At 36.3% G+C, this 18,995-nt stretch overlaps 1 pseudogene; it reads left to right on the forward strand.

Moving 5' to 3' along the window:
• The window catches only part of LOC122789094, a 75,928-nt pseudogene extending 60,063 nt beyond the window's left edge, over positions 1-15,865 (forward strand).
• Positions 15,866-18,995: the final 3,130 nt, after the last annotated feature.

Genomic DNA, 18,995 nt, shown 5'->3' on the forward strand with positions numbered 1-18,995 from the left:
AAATATTGAACTCTCATGCATCATTTTCAGAAGTTCAACCCCCCAAGGATCAGATCTCCTCCACAGGACACTGGTTTTGAGAATGCAGTCTGGGGATTCTGATCTTCGGCAAGTTAGATTCATCCACTCAGAGAGGTAGAATGAGAGTGATTGGAAAAGACAGCAGTATGTGCATTAAATACTGTACTTACGTATTATCACAACCAGATTTCCGCACTGCCATAATTTGGTATGTGTGTGCGGAAACAGGTTGCTTAATCTATAAAGGGGACTGTGAAGAAGAAAGCATTACTCTGTCAATGTGGGGATGAGCCACGAAGAGGAGAAAGGGTGCGAGTTTGTACCTCTTTGCTCCTGAAACTACACAGTGGTTCTCCGCTTTGCAGTGCCTGCATTTGTCAAGACGGTGTGAGCTACTGGAAAAGCGAGTCACCAAATACACCCTGCGACAATAGGAGATTGTAAATATGTCAAGGGCAAGGATTGCTGCTTTTCTTAGGTTAGGTAAAGTGCTGAGTTACATAAACTCCATTCAATAATTTCAGTTAAGGTGCTAACAAAGTGTCCCCATGGCCATACTTTACAAATACAGATAAACTCAAACTCATTTTCATGATTACACACGTAGTAAGAACACTTCACAAAACATCTTATTGCTGGACAATCCACTTCTTCCTGTACTTTGTGGCTGTTAGCAGTTTTTCTTTTTTTTTTTTAATTTTGACTGAAGATGTCTTTGCAAATAGTACTCCCCCCCAAAAAAAGTGACCAAAACCATCATTACAGGGTCTGCCTTTGCCTTCTCTGAAGGCTTCATTCCACACAGTCAAAAGAATCCGTTCGTCAGAACAACAGCAGGCATTCTAATTCAAGCGTGCAAGTGTAAGGCACTCTGCACTTTCCTCAAATGTTTGTCTTCCCCTTCACAGACCCTGTAATGCAAAGCTAGTCCACAACAAATAAAAACCAGACCCTAAATACCACCTTACAGTGGTTTGTGGCCTCGTTTGTACAGACGTATTCTAAATTCGCAACCGGGAAAATCTGGTTGCGATAATACGTAAGTACCTTAAATACATACTGGCAGTAGAACATTGTACAGACTTTACAAGATCTAACTGTATGTTCAAATAGAAATACAAAATTAATCTTATTTTATTGTTTATTTAAAATTACATCATAAGAATTAATGTCAATATACTGATTGGTCTATAATGTAATAATGTTTATTTTGAGAATGAATCTGTGTCGCTTAGTTCATAGTATGATGTTTGAAAATGAACTATGGCACATTTAAATGATTACCTCAAGCATCATTACAGACACAGTTCTTGATTTCTGAATTTTCTTTTCTGTGCTTCTTATATGTTCTCATTTACTAAACTACATGTATGGTTTGTACATACCACAGTCACAAATATACAAAAATAGCTTATTTATATTAATCTGTGGTGTAAACCATTATAAAAGAGCAATGAAATTGCTCAGGAAACATGAGTTACTGGTAAAATAATTAAAGGCTCTAATAATGATAAAATCTGAACTGTCAACACTGTTTCACGGACATTATTCCTTAAATGTGTATAAATTCATTTTGCATATAAAAAGAGATCTAGTTACTGCTGAACAATTCATCATGAAAAGTGCCCACTATCCACAATAGGTGATAAAAAATCCACATAAATTACAAAGCCTACCAAAACATTTAGGTGATCCAATATATTACAGAAAACAATTATTCAGTTATGTAATGCATTAGGAACAATTAATACTTACTTTGGCACATTGTGCAGTATAGCATTTGCAAAGCTTTCCTTCCAGCAGCAGATTTTTTCAATACTATTTTAGTTAAACATGTATTATTACTACTGCTGCATGTAATGGTAACAGTAGTAATAATACAACCAAAATTCGTGAATGTCAGTAGATCGCAAACTTTACAATCAGACTTAGGAACCTTGAACCCTATATACTTAATACGTTCAGTCAAGCCTACAGAAATAAGTGACCTTATTATTTTTAATAATTCCAATGTGAGGCAAAATAAGAACAGTTAGTCCTCATATAGGAAAATAGGAACAAAACTAGACAGCAAATCACAAGGACCTTAAGATACCTAGCCATATACATCTTTAAGTAGATATAATTATAACTGTGCATTTAATGACATAGCTTTTAATGCAACTAAACCCCATCGGTCTGAAACAATCACTAAGGAGAGTACTTACGTTAATGATTTTACTTTATAACCAAGGCACGGAAAAGGCTAGCAGAAATGGAATTTGATTAAGAGGGTCAACACTTCAAACCACCAGTTTTATAGTGAAGATTTATGCAGCAAAACTAATGATAAACAATTTATTTAATAGGCACGTATAGAAGAACTTGAAGAAGAAATAGAAGCAGAACGTGCAGCACGTGCAAAATCTGAAAAACAAAGAGCCGATTATGCCAGAGAACTGGAGGAGATCAGCGAACGACTTGAGGAAGCTGGTGGAGCAACATCAGTCCAGATTGAAATGAACAAAAAACGGGAAGCAGAATTCCAGAAACTGCGTCGGGATCTTGAGGAGGCTACATTGCAGCATGAAGCCACAGCTGCTGCTCTTCGTAAGAAACATGCTGACAGCGTTGCAGAGCTTGGGGAGCAAATCGACAACCTGCAACGTGTTAAGCAGAAACTGGAGAAGGAAAAGAGTGAACTGAAGATGGAGGTTGATGACTTAGCAAGTAATATGGAATCACTTTCAAAAGGAAAGGTATCATTTTAATTTACTTGAACTTTATGATTAAAAGTATAATTTTCAGTATAATAATAATTTGCTAAACATTCTGTTTTTGTTTTCTGAAAGGCTAATTATGAAAAGCTGTGCCGATCTGTTGAAGATCAGCTAAATGAATCAAAAACAAAGAATGATGAAAATCAGCGTTTGATTAATGACTTAAATAATCAGAGAGCACGTCTTCAAACAGAAAATGGTAAGTTTTATTTATTAACAACTTAGCAACCTAGACACTTAAATCAAAGCAACTGGTGCTTCACCGGTGCAATTGTTCCATCCATTGACATAACTAAGCTAGCAAAGATAGTCAAGAAAATGGGTAAAATTCTTTTAAGACTTTTTATTTCATCTAGTCAAAATGCTACCAGTAAAACTGGGCTTTTAAATATATTAAGAAACAGTTGTCGCTTTCCTTTCCACAAAAAATGGCAAATTGGTACACATATATGACAGCTAATATATCTATTGTTTATTTGAATTATTTACTGAACTGCTGAAATCACTTCAATGAACCTTCTTTGTGCAAAATAATTATTTTAATAGTATTAATGGGACTGGAATATTGACAGTATAATCCAAGTTAAATTCAAACCAATGATCTATTGAAGAAAGCTTCACTAAAGAATAACACAATACCCATGAACAGGGCCAGGTTTCTGAACACATTTCACAGCAACAGATTTCATTGAGCAATATTCACTGAATGAATCATATGCACTGAGTGGAAATCAGGATGGCACAAACAAGTACATCCTGAGATTTTCTTTCATAAGTAGTTACAGAAGATGTTGTAGCAGGAAGTTGCAGTGACCACTTTTTAATGAAATATTACATAGGAAGCCTGCCTCGTTAGTGCCTTATATCTATGACATGGTGGATATAGTTTATATGTGAGGGGATATTTCTTGGCAATGTTTATACAATGATTTTCTATGTTCTTGGAATATTTGAAGGTAGTTTGTGTCATGAGATACTTTGTATTGCAGTTTTTCTTTTATTAATTTGTTCTATGTTTGCTTAATTGCGCATTCATGTATATGCATTTTAGCTCCATGACTAAAGTTTGGTATATTAATAGTGATAGAAACTTACACATGTGATTCATTGAGCATTGAACCGACAGTGAAACAGTGATTATCATAACTGGATATTCACTAGTAAAACATTTTATAGGGGGGCTTTGTTCTTTTTCATCTCATGCACCTCCTGCTATTTAAAAGTACTGAATCTGAGATAACTATATGTCAGAAAAGGGTAAATTCTCTGCAGTACCATAATCTCATTACAAAAAAAAAAGAAAAAAAAAACAGTATAATTGCACATTTTTTGTAAATCATTAATACCTTACAGTTCAGACTCACATGTATATTTTTGTTTGTTTTTGTTTTGATGTTGTGCATTTGAGTTTTTTTTTTTTTTTGCATCAAAGTATGATTTGAATAACTATGTTTAAAAAAATGTTTCATACTCATCACTAAAACTGCTATTAATTATTAAGGTGAATTTACTCGTCAAGTGGAAGAGAAAGATTCCTTGATCTCTCAGCTTACTAGAGGTAAACAAGCCTTCACCCAGCAAATCGAAGAATTAAAACGACAGCTGGAAGAAGAAACTAAGGTACCTCACCATTTTAGCTGTGCAATAAGCAGAATATAAAGAATTATATTTCAGTGAATGTTACCCCCTTAGATATTTCATTCATAAGTAATGAATTTGCAGCACAAACTAGATTAACCTTTTGTTGACTCCTTCTGCTTTGCTTGACATAATAGTAACAGAATATTAATACATTTTATATAAACTTCTTTTTCAATTTGACATATGAAACAATTGTGACCTTACACTGAAACAGGAACAATACATAGAATATACTTCATTGAAACTATAACTGGAGGAGATCTAATGTTACCATGGGAGTAGATACTGCAAAATACAAACTGAGATATGCAGGCTGGTTCCAGTAATAGATGATATTTTGAAAGTGAATGAACCAAAGATGAGCCTTTCTAGACAGAAAAATCAACTAGTTCTTCTTCATTTTAGTGACAAACTTTGGCTAATAATTTTTGTATCAAGCAATTTTTGGTTTGACTAAAAAGGTTCAGTACTGTATGTTACATTACAAGTTTACTGAACTGACATTTTAAGCCACTATTTTTAAAAGTCAGTCCAGTTATATCATCCTCTTAATTGTTGAAAAAGTAGATGTCATAATAAAGAAAGAATTTGCGCAATGAAAGATAACAATATACATTTTTATATTTTATACATTTTTAAAAGGCTAAGAATGCCTTAGCCCATAGCTTGCAATCTTCCCGCCATGACTGTGACCTCCTCCGCGAACAGTATGAAGAGGAACAGGAAGCCAAGGCTGAACTTCAGCGATCACTTTCTAAGGCCAATGGTGAGGTCGCTCAGTGGAGAACAAAATATGAAACAGATGCCATTCAGAGAACAGAGGAACTTGAAGAAGCAAAGTATGCAGTTTTTAACTTGCAGTTTATGTCTAAAGTAGAAATACCACCAACATAAAATATTTGTTTTCTGAAGTGTTCTAAGAATTATGTCAAGTTTATATTATCTTTTTCAGATTCAGTTTATCTATCCTGAAACTGTAGAATACAGCCTCAAGCTGAGCAGTTATTTAAAGTTAGCTGACCTAGGACGCATGCAAATTATTTTATTACTATATTAGCTCTACTAAATAGCACCTAAACTGTTTTGAGTTGAAGGAATGTGTCTATCACTAACAGATATCATTGCAAAAGTATTTCTTAGCTTTTTTAGTAGTTAGTTGCCTACAAGTTAAAGGTATTCATTATGAGATTTGTGCCTGGGCCTAGCTATCAGATCCAAGAAATACTTAGCAACAAGCAAGATGGATATCCATGTTTTTAGCAGAAAACATTTATAATACAGATTATGACTGCAACAATATTTTTGTCCATTTAATTCAATATGTAAAGAGATACATACAGTTATGTATATTCTGTTATAGGAAAAAACTAGCACAGCGACTACAGGAAGCAGAAGAACATATTGAGGCTGTAAATTCCAAGTGTTCCTCACTGGAGAAGACAAAAGTAAGGCTGCAGAATGAAGTAGAAGATCTTATGCTGGATGTAGAACGAGCAAATGCGGCAGCTGCAGCCCTTGATAAGAAACAGAGAAACTTTGATAAGGTAATATAGTTGTAACTTACTTGATGGCAATGACTGGCACATGGTTTGTGATTTGAAATACATGTTAACATAGAAGACGGAATGTGATTTTACAGATTCTGGCAGAATGGAAACAGAAATTTGAAGAAAGTCAAGCAGAGCTTGAAGCTGCTTTAAAGGAGTCACGTTCCATCAGCACAGAACTATTTAAAGTGAAGAATGCTTATGAGGAATCTCTGGACCAGCTTGAAACTCTAAGGCGAGAGAATAAGAACTTGCAACGTGAGTTTAGATTAGCATCTTATGCATTCAAATTGTTTAAACTGCTGTATTAGCTGCATTATCTTGAAATAATAAGAAGCAGTTCTTATGTTATGAGGACTATAAACATAGCTTGCATATTTTTTATTAAAGATGATGTCATAATAATATTGCAGAAATCTGCCCTTGGATTAATCCTGAATCCCATTCAGCAAAGAGAAGGGTATTTTAAAAGTAGCTTTAGTAGTGAGGGCAGCATCTCTGGTGCCATAGTGGGCAACTGGGAAGTGTGATCTGCCTCTGCTAAATGGACAGTATTATAAACAAGGGTTCCACAATGATGTGTAAGTTATAAATGTTAATCCCTATCTTACTATGTGTAATCAAACACAAACAGTGTGACTGCATCCCTTGTCCCCCTTTGTTTGCAATGCCAACATACCTCTCATTTTCAAAGACCACCCTCACGCCTCTCCCAAGTATAGTGCAGTGTCTGTTTCATGGGTTTCACCCTCCCTTTCAGTAAAATGTGTAGTACTCATTGGCTATGATGTTCCTCTCTCCCAGCTCTGTATTTTTGCTGCCTGTGTCCAGGTGCATCACCCTTCCATCTCTTATAATTAAACAAATTACGCTCCTTATTCAAGGTTATCACCACCTTTCTCTTTGTGTCACAGTCATACAGAACAGCTTTGGTATGCCACGCCAAAATGTGACATAGCAGACTGAGTCTTAAAAGTGTTGATATTTAAATGTTGTTGAGTCATTGTACAGATAGCATTCGTTCTTCGTGGGGTTTATGTATGAGTCAGATACATCTCAACAACAACTGACGGATGAAGTTATTGCAATATGAGAACTTGACACCACCTCTGCATATACATGCAGAAAGCTAGCAGATGCAGAGCAGCTAGATCCATTTCTATGCACTGGGGAGGGAGTGCAGATAAACAAAGCAGTAATAGTTTGATAAATCCTTCCCACTGCTATGGCATTCTAAAATGGAACAAGGATACTGTGCCGTGTTAAATAAAGAACATGGAGACAGCTGGAGTCACACCTCTGAACGATTCTTCATATTGTAAGACATGCAGCCCAGAAAAGCTCTCTGCAGCACTTCTCTCTGCAGATTGGGAAGTTTTCCTTCCACCAAACTGGATTTTATAGGGACAGTCAAAGCAGCTTAACACTGTTATATATACATTTTTATGGTATCATGTTTTTTCCTACACTGTGAATGGTATACTACCATGAAAACTGGTGTAGCACATTTAAACTAGTATGCAATATCACTGTTAATTTCACAAATCCAGTCCAACAGCATTAAGGAAAGATAGTTGCATACCATTAATGAGCATCACTCTCAGTGGGACACTGGCTGTTCGACATGTATTTAACAGCTTATTCTCCTTGCAGAAAACATCATGTTTTTTGTTTCGGTCTGCCTGTATCTGTTTGTGGAGATGTACACAGCATTAATGCTTCAATGCGAATTCAGTTTAGTCCCTGTACCTGTTTCATTTCTGTCTTATGATCATCACTGAAAGCTATGGTTGACAAGTCCACTGCACAACATACAAAACCCTTGTTGCTTCTCTGATATGGTGAGGCAGTGCTTACCAAAACATGGTAGATGATAGCAGTAAGTGCATACCACGTGTTTGATACTTAAGGTCAATGAGGTCAAAAGATGGAAATCTGCTGAAGTACAGAGTTGTGTCATTAAAGACTCAAAAGTATTAATTAAATATGGAAGGCCTGATGAGTCAAAAACAAGTATAATACATAATTTGAGTTAATCTATATTACCTTGTGTTTTCATTTTTTCTCCTGCAACATTGTCAAATAACTTTTCATCTGATTTGTTTTTTTTTTTTTTTTTTTTGCACAGAGGAAATATCTGACTTAACTGAGCAGATTGGAGAATCTGGCAAACATATCCATGAGCTGGAGAAAGCCAAAAAGCAGATTGAGCAAGAAAAATGTGATCTTCAAAGTGCACTGGAGGAAGCTGAGGCAAGTGTCTATAATACTGAAAAATCTTTCAAAAATTTGAAAAATTTACATTATTGTAGTAATATCACGGTTATTGTTTTATAATCCATTCTAGGCATCTCTTGAACATGAAGAAGCAAAAGTCCTTAGAGTTCAGCTTGAGTTAAATCAGGTAAAATCAGAGATTGACAGGAAAATTGCTGAGAAAGATGAGGAAATTGATCAGATGAAGAGAAGCCATCAGCGAGTTGTGGAGTCTATGCAGAGTGCACTAGAAGCTGAAATCAGGAGCAAAAATGATGCCCTTAGAGTGAAAAAGAAGATGGAAGGTGATCTTAATGAAATGGAAATTCAGCTGAGCCATGCAAACCGCCAAGCTGCAGAGGCACAGAAACAACTCAGGAATGTGCAGGGTCAGCTCAAGGTAATATATTCATAATTAATATATTTTACCTAGTTCATGGTTTATTGATTCAGTACAAGTGCAGTGTCAGAGTACAAGGTTTAATAATTTAGTAAAAAATGTCCTTCTGTTTTTTTTTTTTTTGCTGGTCTTAGACAACAGTAATATAGTTATTTAGCGTGATATAGAAACAGGTATGAAGTTGAAACAATGTGCAATTTATCGGCTTTTAGGACACTTGCCTTTTAAGTTAGCATTCATCAGAGTCAGAAATAGTAACTCCTTGAGCATAAAAAAGCAACACCTTATAATATAACAGTACATGCTTTGCAGTTTATTAAGCTGTTACAAGTAATACACCATGACTCAAAGACACTGTTTTATATCCTATTTTTTTAAGGATGCCCAGCTTCATTTGGATGATGCTATCAGAAGTGCAGATGATCTGAGGGAACAATTAGCAGTGGTAGAACGCAGAAATACCCTCATGCAGGCTGAGATTGAGGAAATAAGAGCTGCACTGGAACAGACAGATAGGGCTCGCAAAGTGGCTGAACAGGAGCTCCTGGATTCTACTGAGCGTGTGCAGCTGTTACACTCACAGGTAGGGTTCAGTGTGTTATATGTTTTTATATGCTCACTGTTGCCAAGGAGTATGTATCCAACATCATAACTGCATGTTGTACTAATTACAGAACACCAGCCTACTTGCCACAAAGAAGAAACTAGAAAACGATGTTTCTCAACTTCAAAGTGAAGTGGATGAAGCAATACAAGAAGCAAGGAATGCAGAAGAAAAAGCTAAGAAAGCCATCACAGATGTAAGTCTATTTTTCAGGCTTTAAAGTGACATATAATGGCACATTTATAATGAAGTACAATATATTATGTTTATTCATTTGCTGCATTATTCTTGGCAAGTTCACTTAATATTTAATAATAAAGCTAGATGAGAAAAATCAGTACTTGGTTTGTTCTACAAATACCTCAGTGGTTCTAAAACAAACTGGAATGTTACCTGCAGGCAGCCATGATGGCTGAGGAGCTGAAGAAGGAACAAGACACCAGTGCCCACCTGGAGAGGATGAAGAAGAACCTGGACCTGTCAGTCAAGGACCTGCAACATCGTCTGGATGAAGCAGAGCAGTTAGCAATGAAAGGCGGAAAGAAACAGCTCCAGAAACTGGAAGCTCGGGTATGTAACATGCAGCAACTGTTTGAAAGCTGTAAAACTGTATAACTTTTTTATTTAAATTAATGCATAGCTTGTGTTTCTTAATGAAAATATCTCTGTGCAGCTGTTTCTTTTTATACAGTGGATTTGCTTTTCTTGGATATTAATGAGAATATCTACATGTAGTTCTTTATTTTTATACAGTGGATTTGCTTTTCTTGGATATTAATGAGAATATCTACATGTAGTTCTTTATTTTTATACAGTGGATTTTCTTTTCTTAGATATCCACAATTTCTTATTAGGAATAAAGTTTTCCTTATCTCAAAATGTGAACAAATTGACATAATAGATATGGCTTCCCTGACGTGTTACTGTACATTGCAGAGAACAGTTATGTCAATGCGTCATTGAGACATTTTGACATCTTCTGTAGAATACTTAAAGTTCTCCAGTTTTCCCCTACTTCTTTTCTTTGTGACCATACTTGAACTTTTTGACCATCTTAGGAATGGTAGCTTCTAAATTAACATGTGGAGCCGCAGCAATCCTACATATTTATGATTCATACTCTCCAGCACCATATGAATAATGGGTTCATCCATATGCAGGAACACAAAGCTGACATCATACATATATCAACTGCATAATGTAATAATGTAATAATGTAACCAGTACCATTGGGCAAGGGAGAATCAGAAAATGAACAAAATAACCAATGCCAATAAAAACAGTTTAATTCTAGCCCAAAATATGGCTTTCTTTCTAACCATGCTTCTCCTTTCCCCACCCTTACTACAGTTGTAAAGAAAAGTTACCGTTGACAGTGTGACTAGCTGAATACCTCTCAACTCTTACTGCAAGAATTCTGGACAAAGCCAAATGTAATGGGTGGGAAAAGGCCCAAAATCAGGGACAGATTTTAAATATTGGTTTTAAGAACTTAGAAAATTCCAAGAATAACAAGCTTTGCATTAGCATGCATTCTCTGAAGAATATGAAGTATGAAACTGAATGCCTGTCATTATTTACTGACTACAATCCTCAATGATTTGCCAGAAAACCACAAATTATAAAAGGAACAGACCAAAAATACAATTGCATTCTGAAGCAGGTGCCAGAAAAGTGATACTAAGAAACATACTTTCACAGGTCATTGGAGTATGAGTTTAACTACTCCCAACCAAAACCAGCAAGAATATGTCTGAAAAGTGTCATCACTTATTCAGTCCATGACACAGTGTATTCTGTTGCTAATAGCTAATTACAATTTTTATGTTTCAGAATGGAAACAATCGATAGATAGATAGATAGATAGATAGATAGATAGATAGATAGACAGAGTAACAGCACAAAAAGATTATTGTAAGTCACTTAACAATGATGGCTATGTGTCCATATTCAATATTGAATCTTCCTTTTAAAGGTACGTGAGCTTGAAAATGAACTTGATGCAGAACAGAAGCGAGGAGCAGAAGCTGTAAAGGGTGTTCGAAAGTATGAGAGAAGAGTGAAGGAGCTCACGTACCAAGTATGATACATCTCTCAGTATACACAAATCTTCCTGGTTTGCACTTTTGTACACATCTCACGGTATCTGTTCCTTACTCTACTTGCAGACTGAAGAGGACAAGAAGAACGTTCTCAGGTTACAGGACCTGGTTGACAAACTGCAGCTTAAAGTGAAGGCCTACAAGAGACAGGCTGAGGAGGCTGTAAGTTTAACATTTCATATCTCTCTTTACTATATCTGTATTATTTTGACTATTTTGAGTGTTAGATAATATGAACATAAATAATAAAATGTATTAAAATGAACTGTAATTATCTCTCTGATACTCCTGAAATGGATTAGATGAGGACCTATTGACTTTTCAGTGCAAGACAGTCTCTACATAGGTGATTAAAACATTGGAAAAGCTATATTAGTACCACTTGTTGTACAATATGTTTTCTGAATTGTTTTCATAAATACTTTGGGGGAAAAAACAAAAGCATATAAATGTTCACCCACAAAATATGAGACTTACATGGAAATGGAACAGAAATCCAAGCAAAGAACAAACAACTGACCAGGAAGCCAAAGACCACAGCAAATGAATCCAACAGTGGTAGAAACCACTTCAGTTCCAGTTGTTGTAGAAAGAAACAATCCTTTATTGATAAAACCACTGTAATTCATGGTTAGGCAGTTTCGTCCAAGCATAGACTTCTTCAGCAAAAGCATAAACTATGAAAACATAGAATAAAGAATAATAAAGTATTCATTCCATATTCAGAAAGAAGTAAACAATTTTAGTTCATAAAAATGCCAGATTATACAAATATATCCTTTGTGGCCACCAACATATATTTCCAAATGGGACAGACTTGTACATTGGAAAGGAATTTAGCTGCACTGCTGGTGACCCACTTTTGAGTAGTGGTCTTATGCTGGTGGGTTGCCTGGAGGTGAGGAAAATAATGAAGCCAGAGGCTAGCTCACCTTTCATGTGGCGGGGAGCTAGTACTTTCCTTCTGCAAGTTCACACTGTAGTGTATTTTGGCTTCAGACAAGAACTAGTGGAAACAACCTGACACAGATATGTAGGTCATGAGGAACGTACAGGGATGGGCACACACACACACACACACACACACACACGCACACACATGCACACACATGCACACACACACACACACACACACACACACACACACACACACACACACACACGCACACACACACACACAGCCACAGACCACATAATGTTATTGTGCATCTGTGACCCCAGGATTTGTGACAGTGGCTAAGGTTTTGCAGAATTCCCCCAATGATCTTCACTGTGATGGTGCACATCTACATAACTTTCATCTCTTACACCCTTAATGTTCGTGCCATTTTAGGGCACTTCTCTACAGAGCATCTGCCACAGCCCCATGAGAGGTACTAGCTGGGTAACATGGACAACCATATCAAGTGAAATGAACTAGTAACTAGGTAGGTATAGGATGGAGTGGAAATGTAAGGGTTGGGTGGACTAACAATCAACTATATTTAAAAATTATTATTTATGGTTTGGGAATGAATATATTCATATTTATGTACTAAACTGTGAGATACTGTTTACAGTTTCATTCATGCAATTTCACACCATATATCTAATAGACACAAAGGAGTTATTTAAAAAACTGTGTATATAGACACTTGCATACCTCCTTTGTCGCATTTCATTAACTGAGACACAGTGACTGAATGAATGAATTCTCATTCCTTCATCTTTCCTAGAGAAGTGCTAAAAAGTAACTCAGATGATTCCTGTTAGAGACATGCATTGTTTTATGAATATATTGATTAATGTTACTGCAGATTTGAAAATGCTAATGCACCATGCTTGTTTTTATACAGGAGGAACAAGCCAATTCCAACATGGTTAGATTCCGAAAGGTTCAACATGAGCTTGAGGAGGCTGAGGAAAGGGCTGATATTGCTGAATCCCAAGTCAACAAACTCAGAGCAAGGAGCCGTGATATTGTTTCTAAGGTAAAACACTTTCCCTTCTTTAGTTTTTTGCTTAAAAAACTCTTCAGTAGCAGTTACTATACTATGTTTTAATAAGCATACTGATTCCAGCATGAAGCGATGGTCCTAACTATACTATGTTTTAATAAGCATACTGATTCCAGCATGAAACCATGCTCTTAACTATACTATGTTTTAATAAGCATACTGATTCCAGCATGAAGCGATGCTCCTAACTATACTATGTTTTAATAAGCATACTGATTCCAGCATGAAACCATGCTCCTAACTATACTATGTTTTAATAAGCATACTGAGTCCAGCATGAAGCGATGGTCCTAACTATACTATGTTTTAATAAGCATACTGATTCCAGCATGAAGCAATGGTCCTAACTATACTATGTTTTAATAAGCATACTGATTCCAGTATGAAACCATGCTCCTAACTATACTATGTTTTAATAAGCATACTGAGTCCAGCATGAAGCGATGGTCCTAACTATACTATGTTTTAATAAGCATACTGATTCCAGCATGAAGCGATGGTCCTAACTATACTATGTTTTAATAAGCATACTGATTCCAGCATGAAACCATGCTCCTAACTATACTATGTTTTAATAAGCATACTGAGTCCAGCATGAAGCGATGGTCCTAACTATACTATGTTTTAATAAGCATACTGATTCCAGCATGAAGTGATGCTCCTAACTATACTATGTTTTAATAAGCATACTGATTCCAGCATGAAACCATGCTCCTAACTATACTATGTTTTAATAAGCATACTGATTCCAGCATGAAGCGATGCTCCTAACTATACTATGTTTTAATAAGCATACTGATTCCAGCATGAAGCGATGCTCCTAACTATACTATGTTTTAATAAGCATACTGATTCCAGCATGAAACCATGCTCCTAACTATACTATGTTTTAATAAGCATACTGATTCCAGCATGAAGCGATGCTCCTAACTATACTATGTTTTAATAAGCATATCGATTCCAGCATGAAGCGATGCTCCTAACTATACAATATTTTAATAAGCATACCAATTCCAGAATGAAGCAATGCTCCTAACTATACTATGTTTTAATAAGCATACCGATTCCAGCATGAAGCGATGCTCCTAGCTATACTATGTTTTAATAATCATACTGATTCCAGCATGAAGCGATGGTCTTAACTATACTATGTTTTAATAAGCATACTGATTCCAGCATGAAGCGATGGTCCTAGTGACTGTATTTTTTCTACTGGATTAATTATGTATCCCCTTTACACACACATACACACACACACACACACACACACACACACACACACACACACACACACACACACACACACACAAACACACACACACCACACACACACACACACACACACACACACACACACACACACACACACACACACACACAGACACAAATCTTGTACACAAATTTAGTTTTATGTGTAAGCTGCATGAATGAAGTAAGACTCACCGATGTGACTGACAACTACCACAAACTCAGAACAATTTTTCATTGTACTATCTTAGTGCAGTTGTAAGTTTTATATTTCTTTTCCTAGATATTTGGTTCTAAGAAAGCATGCATTATCTTGAAAGTTTCTCATTACTAAATTTCTGTGTAGTTTATTTTAATTACTGTATATTCCACTTATACATTAGAAAATTAGAGAGTTATATGTTGCAAATATACAGCATGTAATGTCCTATAGGCACTGCATGATAACTTATACAGATAACTTCATCTTCGCAGCATCATCTACAATATAATTTAACCAAGCAATAACCAGGCATGCATTTATGTACTATTTCATTTTTTGGATCACAAAATGTACCAGTTTAACAGTGCAAAAAATGCAATGGTACTTAAAACAAATGCTATAGGATAATGTCACTCCATTAGTTAGCCCAGAAAATTTCAGCTTCACAGAATGAAATACATTTCATATTATACAGTAGAACAAGATCCGAGGACCCAAGTGAACAATGGATACAGTTAAATGATCACCACTTTGCAAAAACAGTTCAAACACAAACAGTTGATGAAATTGAGCAATCAGATTTCATAGTTGTCTATGTAGGAATCGAGGCTGCTCCACACCCCTGCATCTCCACCTTAATTATTACAAACTATGGGGTAGCAAAACTTTCTAGTAAGGTATAATTACTAAAGTAGAAATTATTTATTCATTCAGCTGGTCCTGAATGCATGGGCTTCATTGATGTGGTTGTTGATCAGATTACTGAATAGAGCTAAGAGTTCACTATCCTTAATCTGAAATATATACAGCTCTACTTAAAATAGAAATGATTGTTAAACAACAGTGCTTACATTGATATGCATAACTTACATATTGCCACATTGCTTTGAAATTTTGTAGATTAATATATTTTTATAAACTTTTTTGTCTTTCTTTTTTTTTTCAGAAAGGAGAAGGTGAAGAATAAAGACATCATTATGTTAGTTACAGATGAAGTTCATACAATATGACTTTTCCTGTAATCATTTGCTGCACTTTAGGTTGTATTATTGTCTGTCAATAAATAGTTATATGTATGTTTAAAAAAACTTGTGTTTCTTTCATTTACTAATAGCTAGTTTGTAAAATGATGGGTTCAGTGTGTTTGCTTTCTGTTAGCATCCATTGATTTTTAGATATCTGTATACCAAGCACACATCACTGGTTACAACTTATTTCAAAATTATGGCCCTGGTTACTGGCTCATACATAATATCATTTGGTTATAAAATTAATGTTTGTGTTTAAGGGGTGTGGGTGGGGGTTAGATGTTGCCCCTCATGTCGTAGTAAAGAATATGACAAAGCATGATTATAAATGCTGTGACCCTTTATGTCAGAAGATTCAATAGTTACATAATACAGTTTTCATTCTGAAACTTCACATCATGTAAATTTGCATTCAACCTATTCCACCATCTTTAACAAAACACTCTCAATTGTTAGATCTGAAATAGTTGTTTCTTTCCCCTGAAGCATACAAACAGCAGTAGAATGGATTCCAAAAAAATGTCTTCCAAAATATTTCTCAAGTGAAGGGATTCCAACATAGACTAGCTGCAGAACTCAGATGAAGTTAGATATTAAATGGCAGGAATTTGATAATGCCTTGACTCTATTAGTGCAACACCCCCTTCCTAAGTCTTTGCTAAAGTTTCTCTGACACCTTCCTTCAAACACACGCGTTTACTTATAAATGTACAATTTTAAGGTAGATGGTGCTGTGCACTTCAGTACTGGTTTGCTAGTGGGAAATTTGCACTAATTGCGGGGAATAGCATTTTCCTACAGGAAATAAAAATCTCCTTGCCTACTTGGAATGTTAATATCTACAGTCATGGTTCAGTTTTCGGGTAGATACACTACAGTACTTTACTGATGTCACAAAGAGGCAAACTATAAAAATGAGCAAACATAGTATTTGTCAAGTGGAGGAGATATGTAAAATGGTCAAATTGTATTCTATGTGACTTACTTTATAGAACAAACATGAAAAAAGAGAATAAGTCTGTTGTCTCCTTCACTCTTGAGAAGTTCTTGTAAAGGCTGGAAAATCCAGCTTTCATTACATTAACCACTAGGAATAAATACTTACTATATGAAGTGATTAAGCCAAACTATTGCAAGATACCAAAGCTACACTTTGTATTTGTAAGATGTGATAACAGTCTTAATGTTGATGTTTTCAGCATCTATACACTACTTTTCTGGCACCTCAACATCATGAACAAATATGAGAGAATAACTGCTCCTGCCTGGTACATAGATTTTCATAGCTTCTATGACATAACCATTTAAGACAGACTTATTTAATGCTGTATTCCAAAATTCCTAGGGTAGAATTCATAAAGGTTTGACTAATATTCATAGCTAACATTTAAAAACAGATGATTGAGTTATGTTACTCTGTTAAATAAATTTCTTTAGCGGGAAAAACTCATCGCAGCTCTATACCAGAAGCTTGATATTTGAAGTACAGGTTGCAAATTTATTATATATTTGCAAAAAAAAAACAGAATAATAAGACGTATGAGCAGAGGTGATCCACGTCACATTAATTCAGTAATTTAAAGGCAACAGGAAATTAAATATGTGTACCAGAAATGGGATGACACACTTTTGGTCATTAAGACTTAAAAGTAATGCTCAAGGTATCCTGCTGTCATCGATATTTATTGTTAAAGCAAAGAACAGTTAATTTGTCCTTCACTTTTGCAGACACGACTGTCTTCTTGTTATAATGTTTTTCCTCATAAATATGCTGAAGAACAAATCACTGAGTGTGTTCATTAGTTATTTTACCATATGCACAGCAGGGTGAAGCAACACAAAAGGTGGTGAAGAATGGTATAGTATTCTTTGGTCAGGCCAATAGGTCACTGTGGTATAAACACCTTCACTTACATTAATCAGTTACTTAAGAATAACAAAGTTGAACTTTTGGGCATACTGGGGCAATGCGGCAACTGCCTCATGTACACAGACAATCCTCTCCTCCTACCACCCAACACTACAACCTGCGAGAGATGCACTTACATAGCCATACTGGAAGCAAATCTCTCTCCGGACAAGATTGTGCTAGACAGTCAAGAGGAAAAGGCTAAGACCTTCATTACACCTCTAGCAGCTCATAGCCCTTCAAAACCCACACCATCAACACCCATACATAGCAACACTAAACCCACATATGCGGAGGCCCTTAACATTAACCTGCCCAAGCAACAAGGACCTCCAAAGCCAAAACACAAGCAAACACCAGTCACAACCAAAGTGACACATAGCTCACAACACCAGTGTGCCACCCAACAACAGCCCCTAAGGCAAGACAATGTACCCAACACTTTAGTCATAGGTGACTCTATAGTCAGGCACACTGATGTCCCACTCACCAGGCTGAACAAGGAGAAAATTACAGTCAGCTGCCTGTCGGGTGCCAGGATCCACCACATAATGCATGCACTCAAGTCACTCCACAACAAGTACAAATACGACTCTGTCATTGTCCATGCTGGAGTGAATGACTTGAGATGTACCTCCCTGGACTACATGAAAAGAGACATGGAAGAGCTCTTGGATCATGTAACCCAGGCAGGTATGCCCCTAGCCCTGAGTAGCATCCTGCCTTCGCCCAGAATGATACCACAGTATAAGGACAAAATGACTGACTTCAACAATTGGCTAAGCTTCTGGTGTCATTCAAAGGGGATCCAGTATCTGTCTGCCTGGGAAGACATGATCGACAAACCACAATGCTTTGCCAGAGGTGGTCTGCACTTGTCACCACTGGGATTCAGGTTAATGGCTAAAGCTCTTGTAACCCCTATAGTGCCTTTTTTAGGCAAGGTTCAAAGGATAAAACCACCACCGTAACAGATACAAGCATGCAAAATCTGAAGGTAATGCTACTCAATGCTAGAAGTCTAAACCTCAAAATGCACACTCTCGATGCACTCCTAAAAATGTAGAACATCGATATCTGTGCAGTGACTGAGACCTGGTTCAAGGCTCCAGAGAGCACCCCTGCAATACCAAGCTACAATTCTTACCACACTTTTCGGCCACAAAACCAAGACCGAAACACTAAAGGTGGAGGAGTGTCCATATTCGCCAAGGATATTCACACCTCCAGGCTAGTTGCCCAACACAATGCATCTGAAATTCTCCAGGTGCAACTAACACT

This window comes from Protopterus annectens, chromosome 14.part0 (genome assembly GCF_019279795.1).
Source record: "Protopterus annectens isolate FY-2018-M chromosome 14.part0, PAN1.0, whole genome shotgun sequence".
NCBI lineage: Eukaryota > Metazoa > Chordata > Ceratodontiformes > Protopteridae > Protopterus > Protopterus annectens.